A 24,808-nucleotide genomic window follows, 5' to 3' on the forward strand; every position below is an offset into this window, starting at 1 on the left:
CAGAAAAGTGCTCAGTTTTTAACAACTCTGCACACCTGGAGCTGATGATCAGACCTGCCTTCAAAAGCCTGCACAACCTGCCATCCCTGGCCGGAACATACCGTATTTTTCGCTCCGGGGTATAAGTCGCACCGGCCGAAAATGCATAATAAAGAAGGAAAAAACATATATAAGTCGCACTGGAGTATAAGTTGCATTTTTCAGAGAAATTTATTTGATAAAGGCCAACACCGAGAATAGACATTTGAAAGGCAATTTAAAATAAATAAAGAATAGTGAACAGGCTGACTAAGTGTACGTTATATGAGGCATAAATAACCAACTGGTATGTTAACGTAACATATTATGGTAAGAGTCATTCAAATAACTATAACATATAGAACATGCTATACGTTTACCAAACTATCTGTCACTCCTAATCGCCAAATCCCATGAAATCTTATACGTCTAGTCTCTTACGTGAATGAGATCAATAATATTATTTGATATTTTACGGCAATGTGTTCATCATTTCACACATAAGTTGCTCCTGAGTATAAGTCGCACCCCCGCACTATGAAAAAAAAACTGCGACTTATAGTCCGAAAAATACGGTACTGTTATGGTTGGAGGAGGGAGTTGTGACGGCACAGAACCACAAGAGGGCAATATTGCTCTCTCTCTCTCTCTCTATATATATATATATATATATATATATAATGAACAATATTATTTAATTAAATAACAAAGGAATGGAGTGTGACAAAACCCAAAGGGGTGTATGGTGTAAGACTATGTGTAGGAATTATTTGCTGAGTGTTTACCAGAAGTGTCCACAGTACACACTTAGTGTCCACCACAGTACACACTTAGTGTACACCACAGTACACACTTAGTGTCCACCACAGTACACACTTAGTGTCCACAGTACACACTTAGTGTCCACCACAGTACACACTTAATGTCCACCACAGTACACACTTAGTGTCCACCACAGTACACACTTAGTGTCCACATTACACAGTTAGTGTCCAGAGTACAGACTTATTGTCCACCACAGTGCACACTTAATGTCCACACTACATACTTTGTGTCCACAGTACACACTTAGTGTCCACCACAGTACACACTTAGTGTCCACCACAGTACACACTTAGTGTACACCACAGTACACACTTAGTGTCCACAGTACACACTTAGTGTCCACCACAGTACACACTTAGTGTCCACCACAGTACAGACTTAGTGTCCACCACAGTACACACTTAGTGTCCACCACAGTACACACTTAGTGTCCACCACAGTACACACTTAGTGTCCACCACAGTACACACTTAGTGTCCACCACAGTACATGCTTAGTGTCCCCCACAATACACACTTAATGTCCACAGTACACACTTAGTGTCCACCACAGTACACACTTAGTGTCCACAGTACACACTTAGTGTCCACCACAGTACACACTTAGTGTCCACCACAGTGCACACTTTGTGTCCACCACAGTACAGACTTAGTGTCCACCACAGTACAGACTTAGTGTCCACCACAGTACACACTTAGTGTCCACCACAGTACACACTTAGTGTCCACCACAGTACACACTTAGTGTCCACCACAGTACACACTTAGTGTCCACCACAGTACACATTTAGTGTCCACAGTGCACACTTAGTGTCCACCAAAGTACACACTTAATGTCCACAGTACACACTTAGTGTCCACCACAGTGCACACTTAGTGTCCACCACAGTACACACTTAGTGTCCACATTACACAGTTAGTGTCCAAAGTACAGACTTAGTGTCCAGAGTACAGACTTATTGTCCCCCACAGTGCACAATAATGTCCACATTACATACTTTGTGTCCACAGTACACACTTTGTGTCCACAGTACACACTTTGTGTCCACAGTACACACTTTGTGTCCACAGCACACGCTTAGTGTCCACCACAGTACACACTTAGTGTCCACCACAGTACACACTTAATGTCCACCACAGTACACACTTAGTGTCCACCACAGTACACACTTAGTGTCCACCACAGTACACACTTAGTGTCCACAGTACACACTTAGTGTCCACCACAGTGCACACTTAGTGTCCACCACAGTACACACTTAGTGTCCACAGTACACACTTAGTGTCCAACACAGTACACACTTTATGTCCACCACAGTACACACTTAGTGTCCACCACAGTACACACTTAGTGTCCACAGTACACACTTAGTGTCCACCACAGTACACACTTAGTGTCCACCACAGTACACACTTAATGTCCACCACAGTACACACTTAGTGTCCACCACAGTACACACTTAGTGTCCACCACAGTACACACTTAGTGTCCACAGTACACACTTAGTGTCCACCACAGTACACACTTAGTGTCCATCACAGTGCACACTTAGTGTCCACCACAGTACAGACTTAGTGTCCACCACAGTGCACACTTAGTGTCCACCACAGTACACACTTAGTGTCCACCACAGTACACACTTAGTGTCCACCACAGTACACACTTAGTGTCCACCACAGTACACACTTAATGTCCACCACAATAGTGTCCACCACAGTACACACTTAGTGTCCACAGTACACACTTAGTGTCCACCACAGTACACACTTAGTGTCCACCACAGTACACACTTAGTGTCCACCACAGTACACACTTAATGTGCACCACGGCACACACTTAGTGTCCACCACAGTACACACTTAGTGTCCACCACAGTACACACGTAATGTCCACCACAGTACACACTTAGTGTCCACCACAGTACACACTTAGTGTCCACATTACACAGTTAGTGTCCAGAGTACAGACTTATTGTCCACCACAGTGCACACTTAATGTCCACACTACATACTTTGTGTCCACAGTACACACTTTGTGTCCACCACAGTACACGCTTAGTGTCCCCCACAATACACACTTAGTGTTCACAGTACACACTAAGTGTCCACCACAGTACACACTTAGTGTCCACCAGAGTACACATTTAGTGTCCACAGTACACACTTAGTGTCCACCACAGTACACACTTAGTGTCCACATTACACAGTTAGTGTCCAGAGTACAGACTTAGTGTCCACCACATTGCACAATAATGTCCACACTACATACTTTGTGTCCACAGTACACGCTTAGTGTCCCCCACAATACACACTTAGTGTCCACAGTACACACTTAGTGTCCACCACAGTAAAGTAGATTATAGTAGCACCGCCGAGGTCGAGTGTCAGGACGTCACAAGTCTTCAGCCTGGAGCCTGCGTGGATGTGACAAGTCTTATCCTCATTCGCCTCGACAAGGCGACTCATTAGTTCCAACCGGGAGTCGCTAAGTGAGTCGCTAGAATGCAGCGCTAAGCTGATGAAGCGCTGGATAAATTGCCAGGGGACGTGTCTCGCCTTGCAGCGCCATCCTTATCGCCCGGTCACTGTCCCTAACCCCCGCGTGGTGGCTTTTAGTCGGGGTCACGGCGAGGTACTAGAAGTGGCGAAGAGGAAGCAGGACTTGCTCAACTTTGCTGGAGTGCGATGAAGAGATGACCACAGGGGGGCCCGAGAGGTGCACGGCACATTTGGGAAGCAGAGAGACCATCCTAAGAAGTCGACGCCACAAGTAGGACTTCCTGTCTGAACCTCCATCCAGCATCGGGTCACTCTATGCCATACTTGCCAACCCTCCCGGATTTTCCGGGAGACTCCCGAAATTCAGCGCCTCTCCCGAAAACCTCCCGGGACAAATTTTCTCCCGAAAAGGACAATACTGCCATCTACTGTACATGCATATGTGACCCACCCATAATGTGTCACATTTTTGTGTTGATTTATTTATTTTATTTTGTGGTTTGAATTCGTTTTTGGAGCTGTCATTCCACATTTATCAGTATTCACATTGGTCAGTAGGGGGCAGTAGGGCGTTTCTTCCCAATTGAATGCTATCACCTGCAGACCGGAAGTGTCTTGTCATTCTGATGAGCGCGACCAGTCTGTGAACAATTGAAACGTCCTGTGTGCTTTTTCCTCCTGTATAACAGGTTAGTTTTGGTGAATCAACTCACTGAATAATATCCATGTGATCTTTATAAGTTTAAGTACACATTCTGATGGTGGAGCCTAACTCTAAAGTGTTTGTGGGTTGTCGTTTGTATTTGTGCATGAATCCAGTGCACAGCTGCAGTAATCAATACAAAAAGGCGACGTGAGTGCGCAATGTTTATATAGGAACTTCTGATCCTAATTCAGATTCCCAAATTAGAGCTCCCGTTTTCTTATTGATTTTATAACGTATATTTGCATGAGATAGGCTCCAGCGCCCCCCGTGACCCCGAAGGGAATAAGCGGTAGAAAATGGATGGATGGATGGATATATGTATAATGTGTGTGTTCTGAAATAGTGACAGAGAATAGAACAAGGATGGCCAATTCAACCCTTAACTCAACAATGAGTAGATGAGTGTTAAGTGTGTGTATATGTGTAAATAAATGACCCTGAAATTCAAGTATTTATATATATATATATATATATATATATTTATATATACCGTATTTTCCGCACTATTAGCCGCACCTAAAAACCACAAATTTTCTCAAAAGCTGACAGTGCGCCTTATAACCCGGTGCGCTTTATATATGGATTAATATTAAGATTCATTTTCATAAAGTTTCGGTCTCGCAACTACGGTAAACAGCCGCCATCTTTTTTCCCCGTAGAAGAGGAAGTGCTTCTTCTTCTACGCAAGCAACCGCCAAGGTAAGCACCCGCCCCCATAGAACAGGAAGCTCTTCTTCTTCTACTGTAAGCAACCACCCGCCCGCGTAGAAGAAGAAGAAGCGCGCGGATATTACGTTTCATTTCCTTTTTGTGTTTACATCTGTAAAGACCACAAAATGGCTCCTACTAAGCGACAGGTTTCCGGTTCATGAAAAGACGCAATCTCTCCATCCGCACACGGACTACTATTTCACAGCAACTGCCTAAAGACTTTCAAGAAAAGCTGGCTACTTTCCGTGCATATTGTAAAAACAAGATAGCTGAAAAAAAGATCCGGCCAGAGAACATTATCAACATGGACGAGGTTCCACTGACTTTTGATATTCCTGTGAACCGCACTGTGGATACAACGGGAGCACGTACGGTGAATATTCGCACCACAGGGAATGAGAAGTCATCCTTCACTGTGGTTCTAGCTTGCCATGCTAATGGCCAGAAACTTCCACCCATGGTGATATTCAAAAGGAAGACCTTGCCAAAAGAGACCTTTCCAGCCGGCGTCATCATAAAAACTAACTCGAAGGGATGGATGGATGAAGAAAAGATGAGCGAGTGGTTAAGGTAAGTTTACGCGAAGAGGCCGGGTGGCTTTTTTCACGCAGCTCCGTCCATGTTGATATACGACTCCATGCGCGCCCACATCACGCTGGTTTTTAATATATTATTAAAGTTTGACTGACCTATCTGACTGTTTTTTTGACATTCCTATCTTAACCACGACCCCCGCCCCACCCCCGACCATGCCCCCCACCTCCCGAAATCGGAGGTCTCAAGGTTGGCAAGTATGCTCTATGCTCACCTATAGTCTGCATGTGTGTCCCTGGAGATGTTCCCAGTCACTAAAGACCAGTCAAAAATACAATCCTTCCATCAGATTTGCTTAGAAAAAACTTTGACAAATCCCAAGACAAAGCTTTTGAGCCTTAGAAAAAGTGAAAAAAAAAAAAAAAGATGACAAGTCTGCATGCATGCAGGGGATAAAGTTCCACACATTGAGAGCAATAGAAAAGTGTATGTTTTAGGGTATTTGCTTGTGTAATTCGAGGGATTATAACAGGCCCGGGCAATTATTTTGACTCGGGGCGCCAAATATAGAGGAAAAAAAATGTGTATGATTATTAGTAAAACTAATACAAAACCTCACAATAAAATAAAGTTAAAGTTAAAGTACCAATGATTGTCACACACACACTAGGTGTGGCGAAATTATTCTCTGCATTTGACCCATCCTCTTGTTCACCCCCTGGGAGGTGAGGGGAGCAGTGGGCAGCAGCGGTGCCACGCCCGGGAATCATTTTTGGTGATTTAACCCCCAATTCCAACCCTTGATGCTGAGTGCCAAGCAGGGAGGTAATGGGTACCATTTTTTTATAGTCTTTGGTACGACTCGGCCGGGGTTTGAACTCACAACCTACCGATCTCAGGGCGGACACTCTAACCACTAGGCCACTGAGTAGAATATATCTTTATTGTCATTGTATATTGTACAACCAAATTGTAAGCAAAACTAATTTAGTGCAAATTCATAATAACACATAAAAACATAAGAACATAGATACATAAATACAAAAAAAATAGATACAAATACAAAATAAATACAAATAAAAAACAAATAAAAAAATCAAAAAATAGATGCATGGATACATAAATACAAAAAAAACATAAATACATAAAAATACCAAGCAATAATGTCTGAATGAAAGCTAAAAAACGTTATAGAATTTTTTTATTTTTATTTTTTTACTGAATTAGACATTCAGAATGTACATGAAAATAAAGAATTTTAGAATATTAACTATGAACGATAAAAGACTGAATATTGACAACATATGAACGTCACACCCGCTCTCCATCCACATATTTTACAATCAACAATTGGGGGGGGTGTATAATGTATCCCGGAAGAGTTAGGGCTGCATGGGATTCTGGGTATTTGTCCTGTTGTGTCTATGTTGTGTTACGGTGCAGATGTTCTCCCGAAATGTGTTTGTCATTCTTGTTTGGTGTGGGTTCACAATGTGGAGCATTATTAGTAAGAGTGTTAAAGTTTTTTTTTTTTTTTTATACCGCCACCGTCAGTGTGACCTGTGTGGTTGTTGACCAAGTATGCATTGCTGTCACATACTGAGCAAGCAGAAGTGCGGCTGATCAGGCACGCTGGCTGTAGTGGGTGCTATATGCTGTACTATCACGGCACTCATGACGCTGAGCCATTCATTTAAAATCCGCGTGCCGCACCAGCTTTCAAAATCCACATAAAGGTGTGGGCGGCGTGTCTGAGACCCCTGATTAATACATAGCACAAAGCAAAAAAAAAACTTTGCATGCAGTGATATATCATATAAAATTTCAAAAAAAATTTGCAGCTCCCATTGTTTTCTATAATTTGTGAAACTGGTCAAAATGGCTCTTTGACTGGTAAAGGTTGCCGACCCCTGATCTAAACAAATGATTTGGGAATGTCCGGGTCGCATGTGGCCCCCGGGCCTTAATTTGCCCAGGTATGTATTATAAGTGATATACTTTGCTAGATATATCTTTTTTTTTTTTCATTTTATTTTATTGTTTAACAAATGTTAAATCGCAAAAATGATTTTCCATTTATCTGCCAAATTAAGCCAAGTATTACAATTAATCCCCGATGAACACCTGCAGGGTTTACAAAAAAAAACACACAAAAAACCCCATTTAAATCAAAACTACTGAGAAAATATGTCAGGGTGCATGAACCATTAACTGACGTTTATAAGTGTCAACAATAATGTTTTATCATACTGGTAAACATGCACTGTGAATTGAAAAAAACTACTGAGGAAACATATTAGGGTTTCAATAAAATGAAAAGTGCGTCTACCATTAACTAAAAATAATAACTATATAAAGAGTTTAATATTGGACACTTAAGAAACACCCACGGTAAATCAAAACTACTGACAATACATTTTAGGAAGTAAATATTTTTTCAACGAAAGTGCATGCATCAATAACTCACAAAAATACATTACGGACAATAAGCCGCTACTTTTTTCCTACACTTTGAAGCCTGCGGCTTATAAAATGGTGTGGCTAATTTATGGATTATTCTTCACTGACACTGATAATGCGAATAGTTCCATCCATCTTCTTCCGCTTATCCGAGGTCGGGTCGCGGGGGCAGCAGCCTAAGCAGGGAAGCCCAGGCTTCCCTCTCCCCAGCCACTTCGTCCAGCTCCTCCCGGGGGATCCCGAGGCGTTCCCAGGCCAGCCGGGAGACATAGTCTTCCCAACGTGTCCTGGGTCTTCCTCGTGGCCTCCTACCGGTCGGACGTGCCCTAAACACCTCCTTAGGGAGGCGCTCGGGTGGCATCCTGACCAGATGCCCGAACCACCTCATCTGGCTCCTCTCGATGCGGAGGAGCAGCGGCTTTACTTTGAGCTCCCCCCGGATGACAGAGCTTCTCACCCTATCTCTAAGGGAGAGCCCCGCCATCCGGCGGAGGAAACTCATTTCGGCCGCTTGTACCCGTGATCTTGTCCTTTCGGTCATAACCCAAAGCTCATGACCATAGGTGAGGATGGGAACGTAGATCGACCGGTAAATTGAGAGCTTTGCCTTCCGGCTCAGCTCCTTCTTCACCACAACGGATCGATACAGCGTCCGCATTACTGAAGACGCCGCACCGATCCGCCTGTCGATCTCACGATCCACTCTTCCCTCACTCGTGAACAAGACTCCGAGGTACTTGAACTCCTCCACTTGGGGCAAGATCTCCTCCCCAACCCGGAGATGGCACTCCACCCTTTTCCGGGCGAGAACCATGGACTCGGACTTGGAGGTGCTGATTCTCATCCCAGTCGCTTCACACTCGGCTGCGAACCGATCCAGTGAGAGCTGAAGATCCTGGCCAGATGAAGCCATCAGGACCAAATCATCTGCAAAAAACAGAGACCTAATCCTGCAGCCACCAAACCGGATCCCCTCAACGCCTTGACTGCGCCTAGAAATTCTGTCCATAAAAGTTATGAACAGAATCGGTGACAAAGGGCAGCCTTGGCGGAGTCCAACCCTCACCGGAAACGTGTCCGACTTACTGCCGGCAATGCGAACCAAGCTCTGACACTGATCATACAGGGAGCGGACCGCCACAATCAGACAGTCCGAAACCCCATACTCTCTGAGCACTCCCCACAGGACTTCCCGAGGGACACGGTCGAATGCCTTCTCCAAGTCCACAAAGCACATGTAGACTGGTTGGGCAAACTCCCATGCACCCTCAAGGACCCTGCCGAGAGTATAGAGCTGGTCCACAGTTCCACGACCAGGACGAAAACCACACTGTTCCTCCTGAATCCGAGGTTCGACTATCCGGCGTAGCCTCCTCTCCAGTACACCTGAATAGACCTTACCGGGAAGGCTGAGGAGTGTGATCCCACGATAGTTAGAACACACCCTCCGGTTCCCCTTTTTAAAGAGAGGAACCACCACCCCGGTCTGCCAATCCAGAGGTACTGCCCCCGATGTCCACGCGATGCTGCAGAGTCTTGTCAACCAAGACAGCCCTACAGCATCCAGAGCCTTAAGGAACTCCGGGCGGATCTCATCCACCCCCGGGGCCTTGCCACCGAGGAGCTTTTTAACTACCTCAGCAACCTCAGCCCCAGAAATAGGAGAGCCCACCACAGATTCCTCAGGCACTGCTTCCTCATAGGAAGACGTGTTGGTGGGATTGAGGAGGTCTTCGAAGTATTCCCTCCACCGATCCACAACTTCCGCAGTCGAGGTCAGCAGAACACCATCCGCACCATACACGGTGTTGGCACTGCACTGCTTCCCCTTCCTGAGGCGGTGGATGGTGGTCCAGAATCGCTTCGAAGCCGTCCGGAAGTCGTTTTCCATGGCTTCCCCGAACTCCTCCCATGTCCGAGTTTTTGCCTCTTTTTTGCGAATAGTTGAAAAACAAAACAAAAACAAATACACTGAAGAGGTGTGTTATTAACTGCAGGTGCTGCAGTGTCCTTCCATTTAGTGCTTTCAATCCACAGTAGAAGTAATATTATGTCTTCTAGCCTTCCATAGCTTGTCTGCAAATATGCAGACAAGCTATGGAAGGCGTAGTGGATAGAGCAACCGTGCCAGAAACCTGAGGGTTGCAGGTTCGCTCCCCGCCTCTTACCATCCAAAAAATCGCTGCCGTTGTGTCCTTGGGCGGGACACTTCACCCTTTGCCCCCGGTGCCACTCACACCGGTGAATTGAATGATGAATGACAGGTGGTGGTCGGAGGGGCCGTCGGCGCAAATTGCAGCCACGCTTCCGTCAGTCTACCCCAGGGCAGCTGTGGCTATGAAAGTAGCTTACCACCACCAGGTGTGAATGACTGATGGGTTCTACATGTAAAGCGACTTTGGGTACTTAGAAAAGCGCTATATAAATCCCAGTTATTATTATATGGACTCTTCATTTATCGCTCTAAGCAACGTTTGTAAGTTTTACAATATAACGAAAACTGTTTATACTTACTAAATCGTCCCATGTGTGGCGTCTGTAGGAGTGTTTACGTGCACATTTGTACGTGCTATTGTGAATATTTGCATTATTTACTTGTTTTGTTGTTGTGTCTGAATTAGAGATGCGCGGATAGGCAAATATTTCATCCGCAACCGCATCAGAAAGTCGTCAACCATCCGCCATCCACCCGATGTAACATTTGATCAGAACTGCACCCGCCCGCCATCCGCCCGGTATATCTAATATAGACGATGCAAGGCATTAGTGAGGCACCTGCCAACTACTCCGGTTTTCCCGTAATTCGTACGGTTTTCATCAACCTATTCCGGGTTACGGTTGCAGTGATAAAAAATACGTTTTTTCTTTAATTTAAAAAAAAAAGGGTGAAAACTACGCGAATTGCACCTTGTGCAGACAAGATTTTTCGATCGGACACGGAGGAATTAGCGATGTAAAAGACCACGTTGGGACAAAAAAACACAAGTCTAATGCCGTTGCTAGCGATACAAGTGGAAAACTTTCAACGTTTTTCGTCGCCCAAACAGATTCTTTGGATGTGATAAATGCCGAAGTTTTATTTAGGGAGGCAATAATTGAGCATGGACTTCCAATCGCACTGGCTGATCACATGGGACAGTTACATGTTTGTAATGCAACCTTTAAAAATCATTACGCGGTGATCGCGGTCCCAAAAATAAACTTTTCTTGCATGATAATGTCCAGAAAAATTCGCTTTATATTACTATAGAGTCCTTTTAACGAATGAGTTTGATGGTTTATCACAAACCTTAAATGAAAGAAGTCCTTTCTTCTCCTGCACCATGCATGCACTTTGCCTTGCTTCCTGTGTGGTGCGCAATCCTGTCGGCTGTATTTCACAGCACGACATACTGTTAAAAGTGTTTATACTATTTATGCTTTCAAGTCCAAGTTGAAGAAATCTTGTTAAATGTTGACAGCATAACTACCAAAATACAGAAGTATGTCCTTAATATTTTTGCAGTGCTATTTCTGTTGAAAAGTTCAAATGATTACATTAGAGATGTGATGTGCCACTTTTCAAGTGTCTGATGGCTTCAATTAATTTTCATTCATTTTTCATATTTTGAATTCTTTTGAAAGGCTTACAAAAAAACTACATTTGAATTGTAATTCCATGCTATTGACAGGACTATTAATTTTAATGAAGTTAGCTTACCATGTTTACAGTATGATAATTGTGATAGAAATGTGAATTTTAGGCACAGAATATTTTTTTACAATTGAACAAGGCAGTAGATTATACAAGCTTGGACAGAAAGTTAATAATGACAGCAATTTTTTTTAATGGAATTGTTTAGTACTGTTTTACCATTTGTTTACTGTAAAAAGTGTTTATACTGTTTATACTTTCAATTAACAAATTGAAGTCTTGTGAAAGGTTGACAGGATAACTGGCATTAACTGTCAAAATAATTTCAAACTATTGAAGTTAGCTTACAGAATAAACATGTCAATCAACCCATGTGATTTTTGCTGTAATATTTTTGTTTTGAAAAGTCACTGTGACTGATAGAAAAGTGATGGTTTTAGCAACATTTTAACCTGTCTGAATGCTAATAATCATTTTGCGTCGGGGGGCGAAGCCCTGAACCCTCCACCAGGACTTTGTCCTGGACCTACCGGGGCCTGGCTACTAGGTTTTTCTGATTTCAAAAGTTGGCAGGTATGGTGAGGTTATAAAGCTTTTGCCTGTTAAAGAAAGGAGACTGATCCAATGCAGTACAGTCTTTCGCGTGCCACGCTGTCACGACCCAGACGCACACCAGTGCGCAATCATATGGGAGCCGCGCTGAGCGCACTGCGCGCGGAGTGACCCCTGTTACGAGCCCCCGGCCACGGGCGTGGCGGGCAGGTAAGCTGCTTACCTGCTGCGCGTGACGCCGGCCGCGGCGAAGGCGGACGAGGCGGGGTGTCGGTGCGGTGGGCGCGGTAGTGACCCTGGACGTGCGTCGGGCCCTTCTCGCGGATCGCCTCAGCTACGGATCCCGGTGGGGCCCTCTCGGGGGAAGGGGCCTCGGTCCCGGACCCCGGCGAGGCGTCCCTTCTCCGCTCCGTAAAAGTGTCCATCTCTTTTCTTTTTTCTTCTTCTGTTGTGGCATATGCAGCAGGTGCCTGCTCGTTTTTCGTATGTGGGTAACAACATTTAACTATGTATATATATTTCCCAATTGGTTTAACTGCCACCCGCAAAAAAAAAAATAAAAAAAAAAATAAAATAAAATAAAAATCTAATTGATCCGCCCGACCCGACCCGCACGCGGATAAAATCTTATTTTTTTAAATTTCATCCGCCCGATCCGCGGATAATCCGCGGACTCCGCGGTTGTGCCCGCAAACCGCGCATCTCTAGTCTGAATTGAGTCGGACGTCATTAAATTGAGCAACATAAATAAATGCCTAATATAAAAAAAAACATGGTGATGGAAGGCGGCTGAGTGGGTTTAAGGACGAATATATTCTGTGTGTGGCTTTAAAGGATGAAGTAGAAAGTTCCGAGCACGCCACAATAGAGCGGCTGCAGAGAATCCAAATCAGTTGGAATCTGAGGAGAAAAAAAAAAAGAAAAAAAGGAGCATGTGTGCATAAAAGCAAAAAAAAAAAAAAGAAAAAGGAAAAGGTTCTTGTCAGCCGGTCCAAACATCTATTCACCCTCAGGCTTTAATTACTGCGCAAAGGATAATGATTCAAATCCAATCAGTGCTCTCTTGCTCTTAATTTGTAGCTTCCATTATGAAGGCGAGCACTTCAGCTCTTCACAAGTAACTCTTCAGCTGCAGCAAAATCAGCACATATCACCTTCAAAAACACATTTAATGACCCCGCGCTGTGGCTTTGGCTTTACCGCGGGGGAGGGGCCAGCAATAAGTCAATAATAAAAGTTCAGTGTTGCATTAAAAGTGTTAAATAATACCACTAACAAAAGACTATAAAAATGGGAGCCATTACCTCCCTGCTTGGCACTCAGCATCAAGGGTTGGAATTGGGGGTTAAATCACCCAAAAATGATTCCCGGGCGCGGCCACCGCTGCTGCTCACTGCTCCCCTCACCTCCCAGGGGGTGAACAAGGGGATGGGTCAAATGCATAGGACAGGGGTGCTCAATACGTCGATCGCGATCTACCAGTCGATCGCAAAGGTAGTATTGGTAGATCGCATTACATTATTTTAAAAAAAAAAAATTTTTTTTTTTTATTTTATTTTATTTTTTTTTTTTTTTGGTGTCCTGTCCAGCTTCTCAGGCAAATCATATAGTTGATGTAGATGCCCTTTTCGGCTGTTCAGATTTACTTTACAAAAGAGAAGTGTAGGATACTTCTCTTGTTGCCTTATTTGTATTTGACTTTATTAAATGTATTTATATTATCATTTAGTGCAGCCGGGCCGGAGCAGGAGGGGATAGAAAGAGAAAAAAAAGAAGACAGAGGGGGAAATTGTGGGGATTAGAGGGGGATTAGACAGAGAGACAAAAACAACAACAGCAAATAACAACAACAACAACAATAGAGCAACATCAGCAAATACGACATGTACAAATATGATGGTAAAAGAAATAGCAAATAAGCAGTTAGTGAAATAAAAAATAATACAGAAATGACAATGAGCATTATTACACTACAAATGGATCAATACAAATACCAATAGAAATAGCGCTATTGATAATGAACAATACCAATAATTTACCTTTATTATCAACAATACAGTTGTTTAAATGCAACAATACATATACGTAATGATAACTTGAGATACGAAAGAATGCAGAAAAATGGAGGGGGAGAAAGAGAAGCAACCTACATTAACCTTGTAGATTGTTATAGTCACAATAGGTTAAGCTTTGTCAGTGTGCCGTGTGTTACACCCAGTTTACCCTAGGGCAGGGGTGCTCATTACGTCGATCGCGAGCTACCGGTCGATCTCGGAGGGTGTGTCAGTCGATCACCAGCCAGGCATTAAAAAAATAGTCCTAAAAATGAGCGATCATAAATCTTCACAATGACGTCATTTTCGTCACTTGATTGACATTCACGGCACCCGAGGGTCTTCTGAGATGACGCTGGCTGCTGCCAGCTCATTAAAATTACCGACTGGAAGGCGAGAAACACTTTATTTCAACAGACTCTGGCGCCGTACCTGTCGTCAAAACTCCAAAGACCGACTGCACAGTTGCACAGTTGCGCTAACAAAATAGGAGTCTCAGAAAGCTGGCGTGCACAAGCTAGCAAGCTACGGAGTTTGCCGACAATGTATGTCTTGTAAAGTGTATACAAAGGAGTACGGAAGCTGGACAAATAAGATGCCAAAAACCAACCACTTTCATGTGGTATTGGACAGAAAGGAGGACTTTTTTTCTCCTCCATTCGAAAATGCGGACCTTATCAGCACCACTGTCTGATTCCTATCAATGCAAGTCATCAGAATCAGGTAATACACCAACTTATATTCTTGTCTTCATGAAAGAAAGGAATCTATATGTGTTAAACATGCTTGTATTATCTTTAAACACCTTTAACTTATTAACAATATTAACTATATGTGTTAAACATGCTTGTATTATCTTTAAACACCTTTAACTTGTTAACAATATTAACTATATGTATTAAACATTCTTGTATTATCATTAAACACCTTTAATTTTTTAACAATAGTAACTATGTGTTAAACATGCTTGTATTATCATTAAACACCTTTAACTTGTTAACAATATTAACTATATGTATTTAACATGCTTGTATTATCATTAAACACCTTTAATTTTTTAACAATATTAACTATATGAGTTAAACATGCTTTCATTATCTTTAAACACCCTTTACTTGTTAACAATATTAACTATATGTATTAAACATACTTGTATTATCATTAAACACCTTTAATTTATTAACAATATTAACTATATGTGTTAAACATGCTTGCATTATCATTAAACACCTCTAACTTGTTAACAAAAACATATATTTCATAAATAAGTAAATATAAATGATATATATGAATGAGGTAGATCCCCACGACTTGATCAATTGAAAAGTAGCTCGCCTGTAGAAAAAGTGTGAGCACCCCTGGCATAGGACATATTTCACCACACCTAGTGTGTGTGTGTGTGACAATCATTGCTACTTGAACTTAGCCAGCAGCACACCTGTCCCAAACCTGACTAAATACCAAGTTAATGACGCCAAAAGGGACAATCGGTAGAAAATGGATGGATGGATGGATGTTTTATTATTATAATTGGCCCACTTACAATGACATTGGAAATAGTTTGTACCCCTTTCAGATATCGCATTTAGTTCCCACTAAAACATTCACATTTTGCACAATGAGATGTAAACATGGGATGTACATTCCTGTAACGTTCTGTTTGTACAATATATCTTTATCAGTATTTATTTTATTTTTTTTTTCCAAATATTTGTATTGAATTTTGCAGACAGTACAGTATGATGGATCATGGCAACAGCAAGTTGAGGTATCTGCACATTTTACAATATATAACATAGTAAACCCTAACCCCTTACAATACCCACCCACTTTAATTCCCAAGGTAATTGTCACCTAGTATAGACACACATGAATATATGCAAATTTAGATTCAATCTAAAAAATATATTAAAGATAAACAAAAGATAAATAAGGTAAAATAAATAAATAAATAAATACTACATAAAACATGGAAAAATAAATAAATAAATAAAATAAAATAAAATAAAAATATATATATATATAACGTAAAATTAAATAAACAAGGAATGAGGGTTATCAGTATTTATTTAATATAATAACATAATTTCATGATTAATATTTATAAATTAAGATTAAATTATTAAATGTTATTTTTTCACTAAAGAAAGGTTCGGTGAAAGCGCAAATGAAACTGGTGGGGTTCGGTACCTCCAACAATGATAAGAGCCACTGCGCTATGTGTAAGTAACTCTCTTAAAGCACACCACAGTCTTCGAGTGTTTGGATTCACCGTGAGTTTTTAACTAAGTACTAGAGACATACTTGCCAACCTTGAGACCTCCGATTTCGGGAGGTGGGGGGTGGGGGCGTGGTCGGAGATGGGGCGGGGCGTGGTTAAGAGGGGAGGAGTATATTGACAGCTAGAATTCACCAAGTCAAGTATTTCATACATATATATATATATATATATATATATATATATATATATATATATATATATATATATATATATATATACAAGGCTATTTCATCTCTACAGGCCTGTTTCATGAGGGGGGGTACCCTCAATCGTCAGGAGATTTTAATGGGAGCATTCGCATACCATGGTTTATATAGGGCACAGAGTGGGTGGGTACAGGCTGGCCTAGGGGCGTGGTGATTGGCTCATGTGTTACCTAGGAGGTGTTTCCGTCTATGGCGGCATGTTGTTACAATTTCGCTGCGCTTGTTGAGGGATGACAGGTCTGGACGGTAAATAATAAACAGTTTCTCTTTCAAGCATAGGTTGCATCTTTTATTACCACTATTGTAAGGTGTGCTGGATGCAAGAATTTGCCATGTTATTGAATATTCAACATTATTGTCTTTGAGGTCCCAAATGTGTTTGCTGAGTTCTGTGGTATTTCGCAGGTTTTTGTTCCTGAAAGAAGCCTTGTGATTGTTCCATCTGGTTTTGAATTCACCCTCGGTTAATCCTACATATGTGTCGGATGTGTTAATGTCCTTGCGTATTACCTTAGATTGGTAGACAACTGATGTTTGTAAGCACCCCCCGTTGAGGGGGCAATCAGGTTTCTTTCGACAGTTACATGCTTTGTTGGTTTTGGAGTCGCTCTGACTGGGGGTCGACGATTGAGGGTACCCCCCCTCATGAAACAGGCCTGTAGAGATGAAATAGCCTTGTGATTTTTTTTCCCACACATACATATATTGCGCTCTACTACGGTATCGAGCACTATTTTTTGGATAACCTTATTAAGACATATATATATATATATATATATATATATATATATATCCTGAAAATATGCAAACAAAATTGTGTTTGGATAATTGATACTTCAAATTTGCATAAATAAATCTTAAGGAATATAACATAACTTGGCTTCTGAGAGTTTCAAAATGTAATGAATAAAATGCTAAAGTTGTTGATAAACAAGCAATTATTTTAATAATTAAATATGGTCATTTTAAATGAATTATTATGATAATTTAAAATCAATTATTTCAAATATGTTTATTTTATTGTATAATTCTATGGCTGGATGTAATAAGGAGTCAGGAAGAAATACAAAGACAAATACAATTAATTTTGATGTTTTTAGCAAAATATAGTAAAAATGTATTTATTTTTATTTATTTTTAATTAATAAATATATTTATTTTTAGGTAAGATAAACATAATAATACAATTTATCTCTAGTCTGGATGATTTAGTTCTTGCCACCCTGTTGTCCTCCCGTCATGAGCTGGAGGGGGCGTGGCTTCCAGCTCCGGCTGAAAATCGGGAGATTTTCGGGAGAATATTTGTCCCGGGAGGTTTTCGGGAGAGGCGCTGAATTTCGGGAGTCTCCCGGAAAATTCGGGAGGGTTGGCAAGTATGACTAGAGATGTCCGATAATATCGGGCTGCCGATATTATCGGCCGATAAATGCTTTAAAATGTAATATCGGAAATTATCGGTATCTGTTTCAAAAAGTAAAATGTATGACTTTTTTAAAACGCCGCTGTGTACACGGACGTAGGGAGAAGTACAGAGCAGTTGCGTCTCCCAGTCATACTTGCCAACCCTCTCCATTTTCCCGGGAGACTCCCGAATTTCAGTGCCCCTCCCGGAAATCTCCCGGGGCAACCATTCTCCCGAATTTCTCCCGATTTCCACCCAGACAACAATATTGTGGGCGTGCCTTAAAGGCACTGCCTTTGCGTGCTGGCCCAGTCACATAATATCTACTGCTTTTCACACACACACAAGTGAATGCAAGGCATATTTGGTCAACAGCCATACAGGTCACACTGAGGGTGGCCGTATAAACAGCTTTAACACTGTCACAAATACACGCCACATTGTGAACCCACACCAAACAAGAATGACAAACACATTTCGGGAGAACGTCCGGCACCGTAACACAACATAAACACAACAGGACAAATACCCAGAAGCCGTTGCAGCACTAACTCTTCCGGGACGCTGCAATATACACCCCCCGCTATCCACTACTCCCCCCCCCCCCACACCTCAACCCCATTATCAGACATCTCTACTAAGTAAATATTAAACATATTAACTACGGTTTTCCATCCATCCATCCATTTTCTACCGCTTGTCCCTTTTGGGGTCGTTCTTAGTTAATTATGTGCACATATTCCAACCATATTATATTATTTTGCTGTAATTTTTATTCACATCGAGCATTTTGATGCATGTTTATCAGTTTCTACATAAAAAAAAAATAACATTAAGTACAGCAATTGTTCTTAGTTATTATTATATGCACATATTTACACCGCATTAAAGGGATTAATGTATGTTTTTTTTTGTATTCACAGCGGGGTTCACCAACAAGTATAATCAATATTTAATGTTACTTACATACAGTGTACATACTCTTTTTTTATTGACTGAGTATTCACCAGTAATTACATAATGAAATATGTAACATTACGTACAGTTATTGTTGTTAATTAAAGCACGTATTTAAACCATATTTAAGTGGGTTTCCTTTCAGTGTAGTTTTGATTACCCTCAGGTGTTTTTATTCGTCGCTGGTGTAAACAATTAGCATATCAACACTGCTTATAGTTATAACAATCATTATTTACATACATTATTCACACATGTATAATAGACTGTATTTATATTATTCACATGTGAATAATGCTGTATAATAGACTGTATTTATATTATTCACATGTAAATAATGCTGTATAATAGACTGTATTTATATTATTTAAATGTGAATAATGCTGTATAATAGACTATATTTATATTATTCACATGTGAATAATGCTGTATAATAGACTGTATTTACATTATTCACATGTAAATAATGCTGTATAATAGACTATATTTATATTATTCACATGTTAATAATGCTGTATAATAGACTGTATTTATATTATTCACATGTGAATAATGCTGTATAATAGACTGTATTTATATTATTCACATGTGAAAAATGCTGTATAATGGACTGTATTTATATTATTCACATGTGAATAATGCTGTATAATAGACTGTATTTACATTATTCACATGTAAATAATGCTGTATAATAGACTGTATTTATATTATTTAAATGTGAATAATGCTGTATAATAGACTGTATTTATATTATTCACATGTGAATAATAAAGTATAATAGACTGTATTTATATTATTCACATGTGAATAATGCTGTATAATAGACTACATTTATATTATTCACATATGAATAATACAGTATAATAGACTGTATTTACATTATTCACATGTGAATAATGCTGTATAATAGACTGCATTTACATTATTCACATGTGATAATGCTGTATAATAGACTGTATTTATATTATTCACATGTGAATAATGCAGTATAATAGACTGTATTTATATTATTCACATGTGAATAATGCTGTATAATGGACTGTATTTATATTATTCACATGTGAATAATATAAATACAGTCTATTTTACAGCATTATTCACATGTGAATAATGCTGTATAATAGATTGCATTTATATTATTCACATGTGAATAATGCTGTATAATAGACTGTATTTATATTATTCACATGTGAATAATGCTGTATAATAGACTGTATTCACATGTGAATAATGCTGTATAATAAACTGTATTTATATTATTCACATGTGAATAATGCTGTATAATAAACTGTATTTATATTATTCACATGTGAATAATGCTGTATAATAGACTGTATTTATATTATTCACATGTGAATAATGCTGTATAATAGACTGTATTTATATTATTCACATGTGAATAATGCTGTATAATAGACTGTATTTATGTTATTCACATGTGAATAATGCTGTATAATAGACTGTATTTACATTATTCACGTGTAAAAAATACCTAAGTGTTTATAGTTTATTGTGAGCGAACTGTGGTGAGGAACTTCCCCCAGGGATCAATAAAGTGCTTTCTATTCTATTCTACTCTATTATTTTCTATTCTATCTATCACATGTGCTAGTATTAGCTTGTGCGGCCTTTTTTTGTTTTGTTTTTTTACATAATCAGCAAAATGAGTCATAATCCATCCTTTGTACATACTCTATGGTCCCTGCTGAAGATGACATCCGGCTTGTGTGATGTGCATGACTCAATGTTGCGTGTGTGTGTGTGTGTGTGTGTGTGTGTGTGTGTGTGTGTGTGTGTGTGTGTGTGTGTGTTGGCTGAGGCGACCCTGAGAGCCTGAAAGATTCCTGCACAGCGAAGGACAAATGTAGCTCATGGCCAGTCCAAGTCCAAGCTCATCCTCTGCTCATCTCAGCTCAGCTTCATTCCAGCTAGGCCTCAAGCCATCTGGATGATGCACACACACACACACACACACACACGCACACACACACACACACGCACACACAGTCTTTCTCGTCGTCACATTCCAAACTTTCTGCAAACTACTCTTCCCGGACCCCTCTCTTCACCTGCTTGGTGTGGGTGTAACTTAAGTGAGGTTCTCCAGTCCTGGTGGTCCAGCTGCTGTGTGCTTGCACCACAGTCTACAGTCTAGTTAGGACAACAAGGCCACACACTGACACTATGTACTCCTGCTGTGACGCCGCCACACCACATGTGCACACGCAACTGTTAGAGCGTGTCATGAGGTGTTTGCATTTTTTTTTTTTTGCACGTGTGTGTGTGTTTGCCTGCTGTTTGCATCTCTGTGGCTTTAATTAGTATGCGCTTTTGCATCTAGGGCTCTCTGTGAGTTGGCATGCTGGCGAGGCAGAAACAAGATGTGAGGTGTGTGTGTGTGTGTGTGTGTGTGTGTGTGTGTGTGTGTGTGTGTGTGTGTGTGTGTGTGTGTTCTTGTATTTCTAGCCTTCTTGAGACATTATAAGGAAAAGTATCTTCCATAGGAGGAGGTGTGAACAAGTGATGACATAAATTATGGTCCCAATAACATTGCATCTAATAGACAATGTCTCATTTGCACCCCTGCTGGTGACATCTATCAACATGAGGGTGGTCCCAAAAAGGAGGGGTTTTTTTTCACATTGACTGTGTGTCGGTCAACATATGAAATAACAAGTGTGTGTAAAAAATTTAAATGTGCCCCCTTTGGCCAAAATGAATTAAAAAAAAACAACAAAAAAAAAACATATATATATATATATATATATATTTTTATATATAAAAAATATATATATATATATATATATATATATATTTTTTTTTTTTTAATTAATTTTGGCCAAAGGGGGCAAAATGAATTAAAAAAAAAAAAAAAAAAAAAAAAAATATATATATATATATATATATATATATATATATTTTTTTTTTAAATTAAAAAAAAAAATTAATAATAATATATATATATATATATATATATATATATATATATATATATATTTTTTTTTTTTTTTTTTTTTTTTTTTTTTTTTTTTAAATTCATTTTGCCCCCTTTGGCCAAAATGAATTTAAAAAAAAAAAAAAAAAAAAAAAAAAAAAAAAAAATATATATATATATATATATATATATATATATATATATATATATATATTTTTTTTTTATTTTTTTTTTTTTTTTTATTTTATTTAATTTTTTTTTTATTCATTTTGGCCAAAGGGGGCACATTTAAATTTTTTACACACACTTGTTATTTCATATGTATATATATATATATATATATATATATATATATATATATATATATATATATATATATAGAGAGAGAGAGACATACTGTAATAACTTGAAGTACATAATGAAGATTAAAAACCAATTACAAACAAAAAAAACAAAAAAAAAATGTACTAAAAGTAGTCTTTTTCTCACAATGTGTCGACTTTTTTCTTATAAAATTGGGAACAGTCTCTCACATTCTCTCTGTTTCTTTAATATTGCAATATTTTCTTGTAAAATTCTGATTTTTTTATGTAAGATTATTACTTTTTAATGCAAAATGGTGACATTTGTCGTATACAATTTAGATTTGTATCATAATATTGCCAACTTTTGTTGTTCTTGTAAAATAAAGAATTTTTTTTAGTACAATTATGACTTTTGTCATAATGTTGCAGAGTAAAATTCAGATTATTATTATAATATTGCCAACATTTTAAAGTTTTCTTATAAAATTGTGACTTTTGTCGAGTACAATGACGACTCTTTTCATAAAATTGCCAAAACTTTAAGCATTTTCTTGTAAAACTGCGACTGTTGGGTAAAATTCCAACTTGTATCATAATATTGCACAAAAATAAAATAAATAAAAAAAATGTACAAAGAGACATACTGTAATAACTTGAAGTAAATAATGAAGATTAAAAACCAATCACAAACCAAAAATTAAAAAAATAACTAAAAGCAGTCTTTTTCTCACATTGTGTCGACTTTGTTCTTATAAATTGAGAACAATTTCTCATATTCTTTCTGTTTCTGTAATATTGCAACATTTTCTCGTAAAATTATTACTTTTTTTAATGTAAAATTATTACTTTTTTATGTAAAATTATTACTTTTTACGGCAAAATGGTGACATCTTTCGTATAAAATTCGGACTTTTATCACAATATTGTCAATTTTCTTTGTTGTTCTTGTAAAATGATGACTTTTGTCATAATTTTGGCACGTACAATTCTTAATTATTACTAGAATATTGCCAACATGTTAAAGTTTTCCTATAAAATGTTGACAATTAAAAAAATATTGCCAACATTTTAAGCTTTCCTTGTAAAATTGCGACTGTTATTGAGTAAAATTCCAACTTTTATCATAATATTGCACAAATGTTCAGTTTTTCTTGTAAAATTTTGACTTGCGTTGAGTAAAATGACGACTTTTATTATAATTCTGCCAAAATTCTAAGTTTTTCTTGTGAAATTGTGACCCTTTTCTTCTGAAATTCCAACTCATTTTTCACAACAAGCTTTTTTTATATTTGCATAGTATGTATATATTATTAATGTTGTAAATACACTTCTTTATATATCTAGAAAGGCTGGTCCTAAAGAGGGAGGCATTTTTCTCAGGTCTCAAGAAGGTAACACGTACAAGTGTGTGTGTGTGTGTGTGTGTGTGTGTGTGTGTGTGTGTCTGTGTGTGTTCTTGTATTTCTAGCCTTCTTGAGACATTAAAAGGAAAATTATCTTCCATAGGAGGAGGTGTGAACAAGTGATGACATAAATTATGGTCCCAATAACATTGCATCTAATAGACAATGTCTCATTTGCACCCCTGCTGGTGACATCTATCAACATGAGGGCGGTCCCAAAAAGGAGGGTTTTTTTTCACATTGACTGTGTGTCGGTCAACATATGAAATAACAAGTGTGTGTAAAAAATTTAAATGTGCCCCTTTGGCCAAAATGATTTACAAAAAAATAAATAAATAAATATATATATATATATATTTTATTTTTTTATTATTATTATTATTTTTTTTTTAATTCATTTTAATTTGGCCTTTGGCCAAAATGAATAAAAAAAAAAAATAAAAAATAAAAAAAATGTGTGCCCCCTTTGCCCAAAATGAATAAAAAAATAAAAATAAAAAATAAAAAATATATATATTTTTTTTTTTTTTTTTTTTTTTAATTCATTTTGGCCAAAGGGGGCACATTTAAATTTATGTATATATATATATATATATATATATATATATATATATATATATATATATATATATATATATATATATATATACATATATATATATATATATATATATATATATATATATATATATATATATATATATATATATATTTTTTTTTTTTTTTTTTTTTTTAATATATATATATATATATATATATATATAGATATACTGTAATAACTTGAAGTACATAATGAAGATTAAAAACCAATTACAAACAAAAAGTAAAAAAAAATAAAAATAAGTTAACTAAAAGCAGTCTTTTTCTCACAATGTGTCGACTTTTTTCTTATAAAATAGGGAACAGTTTCTAATATTCTCTCTGTTTCTGTAATATTGCAATATTTTCTTGTAAAATTATGACTTTTTTATGTAAATTTATTACTTTTTAATGCAAAATTTGTCGTATACATTTTAGATTTGTATCATAATATTGCCAACTTTTGTTGTTCTTGTAAAACAGTGACATTTTTTGAGTACAAGTATGACTTTTGTGGTAATGTTGGAAAGTAAAATTCAGATTATTCTTATAATATTGCCAAGTAAAATGACGACTCTTTTCATAAAATTGCCAAAACTTTAAGCATTTTCTTGCAAAACTGTTGAGTAAAATTCCAACTTGTATCATAATATTGCACAAATGTTCAGTTTTTCTTGTAAAATTTTGACTTGCGTTGAGTAAAATGACAAATTTTATTATAATACTGCCAAAATTCTATGTTTTTCTT

At 38.2% G+C, this 24,808-nt stretch overlaps 1 protein-coding gene across 4 annotated transcripts in view; it reads left to right on the forward strand.

Annotated features, from left to right (window-relative positions):
- Positions 1-24,808, forward strand: part of adgrl1a (adhesion G protein-coupled receptor L1a) — a 562,743-nt gene that overhangs the window by 282,631 nt on the left and 255,304 nt on the right. The window lies entirely within an intron of this gene.

Source organism: Nerophis lumbriciformis, linkage group LG24, assembly GCF_033978685.3.
Source record: "Nerophis lumbriciformis linkage group LG24, RoL_Nlum_v2.1, whole genome shotgun sequence".
NCBI classification, from domain to species: Eukaryota; Metazoa; Chordata; class Actinopteri; order Syngnathiformes; family Syngnathidae; genus Nerophis; species Nerophis lumbriciformis.